The sequence below is a fragment of the Apium graveolens genome, chromosome 6, assembly GCF_009905375.1.
Source record: "Apium graveolens cultivar Ventura chromosome 6, ASM990537v1, whole genome shotgun sequence".
Classification (NCBI taxonomy): Eukaryota; Viridiplantae; Streptophyta; class Magnoliopsida; order Apiales; family Apiaceae; genus Apium; species Apium graveolens.
In genome coordinates this window covers 83,266,720-83,276,745 of record NC_133652.1, presented here as the reverse complement: position 1 = coordinate 83,276,745, position 10,026 = coordinate 83,266,720, and the positions used below count along the sequence as shown (strand labels likewise).

The window sequence follows — 10,026 nt, the reverse complement described above, 5'->3', positions numbered from 1 at the left end:
TTATCTAGTTTGTACTAGGACGCAGCTGTGATCAACATCTAGAATCACAGATTTTCTAAAATACCATCTCTGGTGGAACAACAATCCACCAGAAAAGTTTTTAAGGTCTGTTATGTTCTTTACATTAGTGCTTGAATATATATCTGTCTGTATGAGCTTAAAGCAATTCACACACTTGTTTATCTTGAACACAAAGCCTTTAAAACTGCTCAAAACTTGAAAAAGTTTTGAGATTTACATTCAACCCCCCTTCTGTAAATCTCATTGTTAGTCCACTAGGAATAACAAGGAGTATTATGTGAACCTTGGGAAGTTCATCTACCAAGGGATTTTGAAGTTTTTGAGGGGGAAGTCGCAATACAATATCCCGTATGCCTCTATTAGCATAAAGCTGTGCAAGGCAGTTGGAGTCCATTGGCCTTCTTATGAGCAGTTGCAGATGCCGGCCGCTCCTATTGATTCATCGACGCTGAATGTGATGCAGGAGTGGACGGGTGGAGAGCCCGAGTCACATGGTTTGGGATATCACCTCCCAGGAGGACGTCCAGCAGCTGGGGCTACCATGGCTAGGTCCATCCAGGCTCAGGGAGAGGCGGGTTCTTTGAGAGCCCAGGGAGGAGATGGTTTGGGATTAGCTGATGTCCAGTACATGAGGCTTTCCAGGAGGATGGATGTGATGTATGAGTCGCAGAGTAGGTTTGCGCAGGAGCTCACCCTAGCACTTTGGACTGTATTTAGAGGCCTTGGAGCTGACATCCAGTGGCCCGTTTTTGGTGAGGATTCTGCTTATCCACCTCCTGACACTCCACCTACTAAGGGTGATGATGATGATGATTCTTCTGAGTAGATATACCTTGTGTTCCTTTCTATTACTTTCACTGGGGACAGTGAAGATTTTAAGTTTGGGGGTGGTAGTTAAGGAACATATTTGTGTGTGTGTCATGTAGTTACATTTTCATGTTAGTTTAGTTCATATAGTTGCATATTTTGCCATACAGTTTTTATTTTTATTTTACAGCTTTATTTATCATGTAATATAGCTCATGCATATACCATGATCCCTTTGTGTTGCTTTACCGATTGATATGTGATATTGATGCGAGTGTAGTGATAGCGCTAGAGTGATGTCGAATCTTGTTAGGTTGGCATGCATGCTAGAAACACTTGTAATTTCACTAAGTTTAGAGTATGCTTAAGGACTAGATTGTTGTCATGGTTTGATAGTTTTTGAGGTTAATCTATTGCTTATGCTTAGAATGTACGATAGGCTCTTAATGATAAAAGGCATGAAAAGATAAAATTGGAGTAAAAATTGGAATTCATTGCTAGTTGTGGCTAGGCGTCAAATGGCTAGTAGCTGGCTCTTATTGTATACGAGTAGTCTAGGGTTGAGCAAGATGGAGCGAAACGCACTTGCTCAGAAATTGAAAAAAAATATGAAAAAAGAAAAAAAAAAGAAGAAAAAAAATGGTTTAATGCACAATTGGTTACGAGTGAGCTCTTTGGTATTCGAGTTATTAAGTTCTTAGGGGAATTTATGCCTAGTGACCTAAGGATTTTATATTCTGGGATCCGCTAACCTAACGCTTTCTAAATGGGTACCATTGCATAAGTCTTTTGTAGACCTCACTCATTACACGATCAAATAAGCATTTGTTTATGTGTTGAATAAAAGCTTGATTCCGTAATAAGCTCCAACGATCTTGAAATGTTATAAGTCATTTTGTGTCTAGAATATATTCTTCGTATAATCTTGTGATTGCCTTGAGGATAATTAAGTTATGGTGATTGATCTAGTTTAGAAGCATATCTGTTTAGCATTCACATACACCACATTTCTAGTTGTATGTTAGCTTGCATGATTTAATTGATCTTTAGTCGCCTAATTGCATTTGTTGATATGTCATGTGTTGGTTGGTTTAGTCATCGCGATGGGGATCGCTGCATTCATATAGTTTGCATTCATGCAAGTTTTTGTTCTATTTTTGAGTCTGTGCTGCTTGAGGACAAACATCGATTTAAGTTTGGGGGTGTGATAAGTGGCATTTTATACCACTTAGAGCGTCTTACAATGGCTTGGATTGGTGTCTTGAACTCGAGTATTTTGTGTATTTAACGCATTTTCGAGTGTTTTTGCATTTCAGGGTATAACTTGTTTAGATAGGAGAATTTCATCAAAATAAGCTAAGGGAAGTGCTTGGAACCATTTGTGGGGAGTTGTGCAAAGAAATCAACAAAATTAGAAGCAAACTTAGGAAAATTCCAGAAGGCTTGCAGGTGCCCGCCTGGACCAGGCGCCCGCCTGGAAGGAGGAGGCGGCTGCCTGGGTGCGGAAAATCAGATTCTGGAATTTATAATTCGAGTTCTAATGGGCTTCTGTTGGCGCTGTTTCTTGTTGACTCTTATATAAACCTATTGGGGAGACGTTTTCAACAACAAGCAACAAGGAGAGAAGATTAAGAAGACCATTTTAGCACGCAACAACGAAGAAGAGGAAGCATACGTTTATCTTGTGATTCTTTTAATTTGTTGTAACAGCGGATGCTAGTTTTCTTTACTCTTTGAACCTTAATACTCTTATGACGTACTCTATTTTTATTAAGTATTTTTATTAATTTATATCGTTGTATTATTATCATGTTTTCATATGAACCCATGGTGACGATGAGTTCTATTAAGGGCTAATCGTGATCATGGGATCATAGCGGATTTAATATGGATTTCTTTAGTTAATTGTTTAATACCTTGGTGTGTGGTGATTGTATGATATCTAGCATATGTTGTGCTTATTCGTCTTATGTGCGTCGCGAACATGTAAGATAGATTGTTAATATCTTGTGAAGTGACAGTGAATCTTGAGATTTAGAACTTGGCATGCTAGCATAGGTTCATGTATTGTATGCATGATTAGTGGGTAACTCTAACCATTTTACTTTACCCTGTGTAATCATAATGAATAACTTGTGCTTAAATCGTTATGTTGTCAAATTCTGTAGACATATAGGGTCTCAACATAATTGATGCATATTCAACTTCTATCTTAATTGTGGATGCTTGGTAGAATGGTATTCGTACAATGAAAGTTGGCGTTTATCTGTTTCGTGTTATTCGATTAATATCATCACCATTATATGCTAAGGGTAATAACAATAACTATTGAATGAAGTAGTAATGAAGTTATGATCTCATGTGTGTTTAATATTGTTAATTATGTAGATACGGCCGAGGAGACAAATACAACTCTTGACTTTTTGGAGAAGATAGTTTTTGAAGATTCGGATAAAGAGAGTTAAAAGAAAGAACCTGTAATAATGGGTGATCGTATAGTTCAAGCTGATCCAGCTCTTATGGACTTTTCTCGGCCTAAAATTGATGACATTCAGTCAAGCATCATTCATCCGGCTATTCAGGCCAATACTTTCGAAATCAAGCCGGGCACAATTTAGATGATGTAGAATTCTGTTTCTTTCGGAGGTGCTGCGACTGAAGATCCCAACATGCATATCAGGAATTTTGTCGAGATCTGTAGTACTTTTAAATATAATGGTGTTACTGATGAGGCTATCAAGCTGAGGCTTTTCCCATTCTCTCTGTGGAACAAAGCTAAGGACTAGTTACATTCTTTACCAGCTGAATCCATCACTACTTGGGAAGATCTCGCGCAAAAGTTTCTGGTGAAGTTCTATCCAATGGCCAAGACTGCAGCTATGAGGAGTGCTCTTACTCAGTTTGCGCAGCGACAAGGAGAATCTATGTGCGAAGCTTGGGAGCGCTACAAGGAGATAATGAGAAAGTGTCCACATCATGGTATGCCTGATTGGATGGTGATCACTGGGTTCTATAATGGTTTGAGGGCCCAATCTAGGCCCATGCTCGATGCAGCTTCTGGAGGCGCTTTGTGGGCCAAAAGCTATACTGAAGCCTATAATCTTATTACTATGGCTGCAAACGAGTATCAAAACCGAACTCAAGGGATGATGCCTGGGAAGGTAGCAGGTATTCTAGAAGTTGATGCAGCTACATCTATTGCAGCACAGCTCCAAGCGCTGTCTATGAAGATCGATTCTTTAGCCAACTATGGAATCAATCAAATAGCTATTGTCTGTGAGCTTTGTACAGGCTCTAATGCTCTAGGGAGGTTCATCTCCAAGTCAGGAGATAAATGCCTGCCCTTTTTCAAAACCCTTAAGAAGGTGAAGGACTTTAAATGGACAACTGAGGGCCAAGAGGCCTTTGAACAGCTGAAGAAGTACATGACTAAAGCCCCGTTGTTGGCTAAACCAAGTCTGGATGACACTCTTTATTCGTACCTCGCGTTTTCTGAACAAGCCGTGAGTGCAGTCCTCATGAACGAAGAGCAAAAGCTCCAGAAGCCTGTATACTATGTAAGTAAGGTGCTCCATGGAGCAGAATTGAATTACTCCACCACGGAAAAGTTCCCACTTGCTCTCATCACAACCTCGAGGAAGTTGAGACCATACTTCCAGGCTCACAAGATCGAAGTCCTGACGGACCAACCTGTAACACCCCCAGATCCGGGGTCGGGGATCCGGGTCGTCACATTCTTTCTTTCCACAATATCACTTCACTTAATTAATAATAAATAACCTTATGTTGTGACCCCACACTAACACACACACCACAACCCGTTATAGTCTCAGAGATGAAATTGAAATAAGTACAAGTCTTTGAATCCACAATTTAAAAGTTATTACAACCCAAAATGATTACTTGATAAATTTACAGTTAATTGCCATTATCTGCCACAAGTTATAATTATACATAATTGATTCTCAAAAGTAGATGGTCTGATCTACAAATAGATCTACCTCTGCAGCTATAGCAGCTACAACATCATCGGGAAGACGCGGGACGCTTCCCACGCGCTTGCGCTGGGTCTGCTGGAGTCTGGCCATCTTTCCTAACTGTTGTTGTGTGATGAAGAAATAAAGCAAGAGTGAGCCTTACAGCTCGCAAGATAATATATAGTGATAACAATAATATAAGTATCTAAATGGATACTTACTAGAATCTTTTATCATGCGTAAGATAATTACTTACTAGATATAAGTAAAAACAAGGGATGAAGTTTCCAAATACTTCACTATACTTATATCATTTAAAAAGCTGCTTGAACTACCACTGTTCAAAGTATAATGAGCTTTCAACAGTTCATCAGATAGATGAGACTACAAGACAAGATTTGAATAGATTAAATCTTTGAAATATTATTAAAGGAAATGAAGTTATGATATACTTCATTAAGTTGTGATATATATATATATCCACATATACATCTTCTTTATACAATTTCCTGAAAACCTCTGTCATGTAAAGTATGAACAGAATTGCAATATCCAATAAATTTGGAAAGGAAAAGAATTTGGCATAAACCAGATATCTTGCTGATCAGGCAAAGATACCCATAAGTAACCTTTTCTACTAGTAGATGGACGAATTCCCCACTGGTCATCACCCTGGTCATAATAGGACCTTATGCTGGACTGCCACTCAGCCACTTATGCATTTGATGGACTCCCACTGAGCCACTTACACTATCATGGACGCCCACTGAGCCCATGTTGCTTATGCCGACTCAATAGATGGACTTACTTCCCGAACGTTGGGTAAGTAATCAATTCATTTACCAAAACTGCAACCGTGTTGCGAATATAAAATACACCACAGAGCCGGATCCCTCAGGTTTTGAGCGAGTATTTAAATCCCCTTAAAAAGGAAGATCTTAAATATAAAAATGAGTTTTGGGATCCGCTCTAACTTTTAAAAAATCATTTTGAAGACTCGAAAACACTTTAAAGAGTGTTTGGAGTAAAGCTGATTTAATGAAGTAAATCAGTCCCCAGAATATTTAGAAAATGTCTGAATATTATTATTTAAATAATATTCCCATACAGAATAATCTTTATAAAAATAATTGAAGTAGAAGTATTAAAACTTATACTTGAAACGAGTATTAAATAACCAAAGATATACTTATATGAAAGTACTATCTTTATTTGAATAATCGAAAATAAGTTTGATTATTGACACCTTATTCTTTAATAAAATAAAGAATATATCTCAGCAAATAATCGGAGTCATAGATCCTCAAATGAATATTCAAATAATATTCATTAAATAATATAAACTGAGTCATAAGCCCTCGAATGAATATTCAAATAATATTCAATAAATAATATAAAAGAGTCATAAGCCCTCGAATGAATATTCAAAATAATATTCATTTAATATAAAGGAGTCATAAGCCTTCGAATAATATTCAAAATAATATTCAATAATAAAATAAAGTTAAAGTTATCGAATAAACCATATTCGATTAATAGTTTTGAAAACTATGACCATATATATATATATATATATATAAGTATATATATATATATATATTTATATCCATATATACAAAATCTACTCGGGATCCTCGACTCCCGGTTTTAGAAAATATTTTCACCTTTGGGTCCCTATTCTAAGGGTATATGCAAATTACCGCTATCCTCTAGCATAGGTATTATCAACTGAATCAACAGATATATATGGAAAGAATACGAAACAGGCATGCATATATATATACCATAGCAGCATGCTTCAATATATTGCAACATTTGCTAATTAACCAACATGCATCTATCGCAAGATAATACAAATACATATATACATCACAACAACAGTTATAACGGTTAGAAAACTTGCCTGAGCGACTTGGGGTGATAAAAGGCTCGGGACGAGTCTGGTAACCTATAAATAACAAGTAAGTTGGAATTAAACCAAAGTCACTTGTAAATCTATACTTTAACTAACTTAGACTCTAACGCTTTTTTTGCGCTTACTGACTCGCTTAAGTCACTCGGGTACCCTCGGCTCCACCATTTTTAATAATTTAACCTTTACGAGTTTTAAGGCGATTCCTTCGCGAGTGTCTTAACAACTGCCTAACACACTTACCATAAATGTTTCATACATTAATTAACCCTTTTTGGTCTTTAACTTATGTTTCAAAGTAAGGCGAGGGGAAAAGTTTCGTTCGCGAAACGCCGTTACATGAAACGGTCGTTTCTCCTAAACCGTGCATCGGAATCGAACGAACTACATATCAAAACGGAGCTCGTAACATGAGCTATCTAAACATGGCAATGGTCATAATCTAGCAGGGGGTTATCTGGTCCTAATGTTATGCACAAAAACAGTCTAAAGAAAATCGGACGTTACGACAGCTATGTTTACGCGATTTCCCAATTTTAAACCATTCAAAACCAACCCAATTCAACCTCAAATCCAATATACAACCCACCTCCATCCTTATCACATCATAACAACCCAAACCAATTCAATTTTAACATTCATACTTATGCCTAAGCTTAACTTTATCCATACTTAAGTTCTTTTAATCAAAACAACAACATTTACCATTCCATTTCAATACCATTTCAATCCCAAACTCTAAATCACCAACATCAAGCTACAATATCACCCTACTAATCAAAATCATCTTATAATACATAGGAATCTAGGGTTTGGAGATGATATACCTTCCTTGAAGTGGTGGGAGTAGCTAGGAAGCCTTAAGAAGCTTTGAGAAGTCTTAGGAATGCTTGGATCTTCAAGGAAAACAAGAAAATTTTCAAGTTAAAAACTTGAAAACACTATTCATTGTCTTCTTCTTTGATTAAATGAAGAAGATTGAGAAGGAATTGATGGCTTAAACTCATGATATAGCCCTAACTAAGCATGAAGATGATTAGGGAATTAACTCACCAATTTAGGAAGCTTGGATCTTTGATTTTGAATTTTCTTGCCTTTTGCAATAGTAAAAAGCCGAGAGCTCTCAAGAACAATGCCTTGGTTTCTTTTTGATTTTGATGAAGAATGAATTTTCTTGGCTTGGTTGATTTGTTTTTGTGTTTGATTTAGTCAATTACCTATTTGCCCTTGATTTTGTGTGGTTCAAAAGCCACCACATGTCCTTCCTTCCCATGTCATGCCTATGTCATGTTGTGATGTCATCCTTCCCTCTTTGTCCTCCTCTCATTGGTTGGGTGACATCACTCACTCTAATCCCTTTGATTAACTTCCTAATTGTTTGCCTAATGACCGCTGATTTGTTATATGGTTCGCTTAACTTTCGTTCTCGTTTATCATTTGAAGGATCATACCCGGGATCTTATTACTTAGGTTCCCTTAACCTTTCTCAATACATTATATTCCTTTTTATGATCCTCTATTATAATCCTTTAATTTAAATCCTTTTTATCCTGTTACCTTATACTCAATTCTCTCCGTATCTAGTGGATTTCCGGGAAAAACCAAAGTGTTCGGAATTGGATTCTGACGATCTCCATACACTCATATACCGTATAGAGTACTAATAAAATCTCAGAATATCCATATCAGAACCCCTACATAGTGTGGCATGAAAAGTTTTCTCATTCAGCTAAAACACTATTCACAAGGGTTACAAAAAGTTGAAAATTTTGGGGGTTATTACGGTCTCCCTTCCTTAAAAGGATTCCGTCCCGGAATCAAACAGAAAACAAATGGGGGTACTTTTCTAGCATTGTGCTCTCTAGTTCCCAAGTTGATTCTTCCATATTATGATTCTGCCATAGTACTCTGACTAGCTTGATCACTTTGTTCCGAAGCACCTGCTCCTTCTTATCTATAATCCTTACTGGCTTCTCCATGTAAGTTAGATCTGGCTGCATATCCACTGCTCGTACTCCACTATGTGTCTGGCATCCCGATGATACTTCCTTAGCATTGACACATAGAACACATTATGAACTTGTTGCAAATTAGGGGGTAAGGCTAGCTCGTAAGCTAACTTTCCAATCCGTCTTAATATCTCAAAAGGTCCAATGTATCTTGGGCTTAGTTTTCCTTTCCTTCCGAACCTCATTAATCCCTTCCAAGGGGATACCTTTAGCAGTACTAAGTCCCCTACTTCATATTCCTTGTCCTTTCGGGCTAGGTCTGCATATTTCTTCTGTCTGTCTTGGACTGCTACAGGTCGCCCTCTGATAAGATCCACTATATCTTTGGTCCTTTGGACCACTTCGGGTCCGAGCATCTTCCGCTCTCCTACTTCATCCCAGTATAAGGGAGATCGACACCCTCTTCCGTAAAGGGCCTCATAAGGCGGCATTCCGATGCTAGCATGAAAGCTATTGTTATAAGAAAACTCGATCAACGGCAAGTGATCATCCCAACTCCCTTTAAAGTCTATTGCACAGACTCTTAACATATCCTCTAGTGTCTGGATGGTCCTTTCACTCCGCCCATCCGTCTGGGGATGGTACGCGGTACTCATATTTAACTTGGTCCCCGCACATTCCTGAAAGCTCCTCCAAAATCTGGAGTTGAACCTGGGGTCTCGGTCTGAGACAATGGACGCTGGGACTCCATGTCGCGTCACTATTTCCTTAAGGTAAATGTCCACCAGTCTATCGACTGTGTATCTCTCATTAATAGGAATGAAATGAGCTGACTTTGTCAGTCGGTCTATAATTACCCATATGGCATCATGATTGGCCTTCGTCCTTGGCAAGCCTACAACAAAATCCATCGCTATCTGTTCCCATTTCCATTCGGGAATCTCCAGGGGTCGTAAGAGTCCACTGGGTCTCTGGTGCTCTGCCTTTACCCTTTGGCAAGTCAAACATTTGTTTACCCATTCTGCTACGTCCCTCTTCATGTTGGGCCACCAGTAATATTCCTTCAAATCTCTATACATCTTGGTACTTCCCGGGTGAATGGAATACCTTGAACTATGGCTTTCATCCAATATCTCATCTTTAAGCTCTTGAACATTCGGAACCCAAATCCGGTAGGAGTACCTCATTATCCCTTTATCATCTTTCTCAGTATGGATCTCCTCTCCAGTCATTGACTCTCTACCTTCATTCATTATTTTCTCCTGGCACAATCTGATCTTTTCCAATAACTCTGGCTGCATTGAGATCTCAAAAAGCTTTTCAGTTCCGGTTCCGGTTACCTTTACTTCTATTTCCATTT

At 38.2% G+C, this 10,026-nt stretch overlaps 1 non-coding gene across 1 annotated transcript; it reads right to left on the bottom strand.

The window, feature by feature from the left end:
* Window positions 1-3,704: 3,704 nt before the first annotated feature.
* On the bottom strand, window positions 3,705-3,811 carry LOC141669693 (small nucleolar RNA R71). Its single transcript, XR_012553961.1, has one exon. It is a non-coding gene; the product is annotated as a small nucleolar RNA R71 (small nucleolar RNA).
* Between the last annotated feature and the right edge of the window lie 6,215 nt (window positions 3,812-10,026).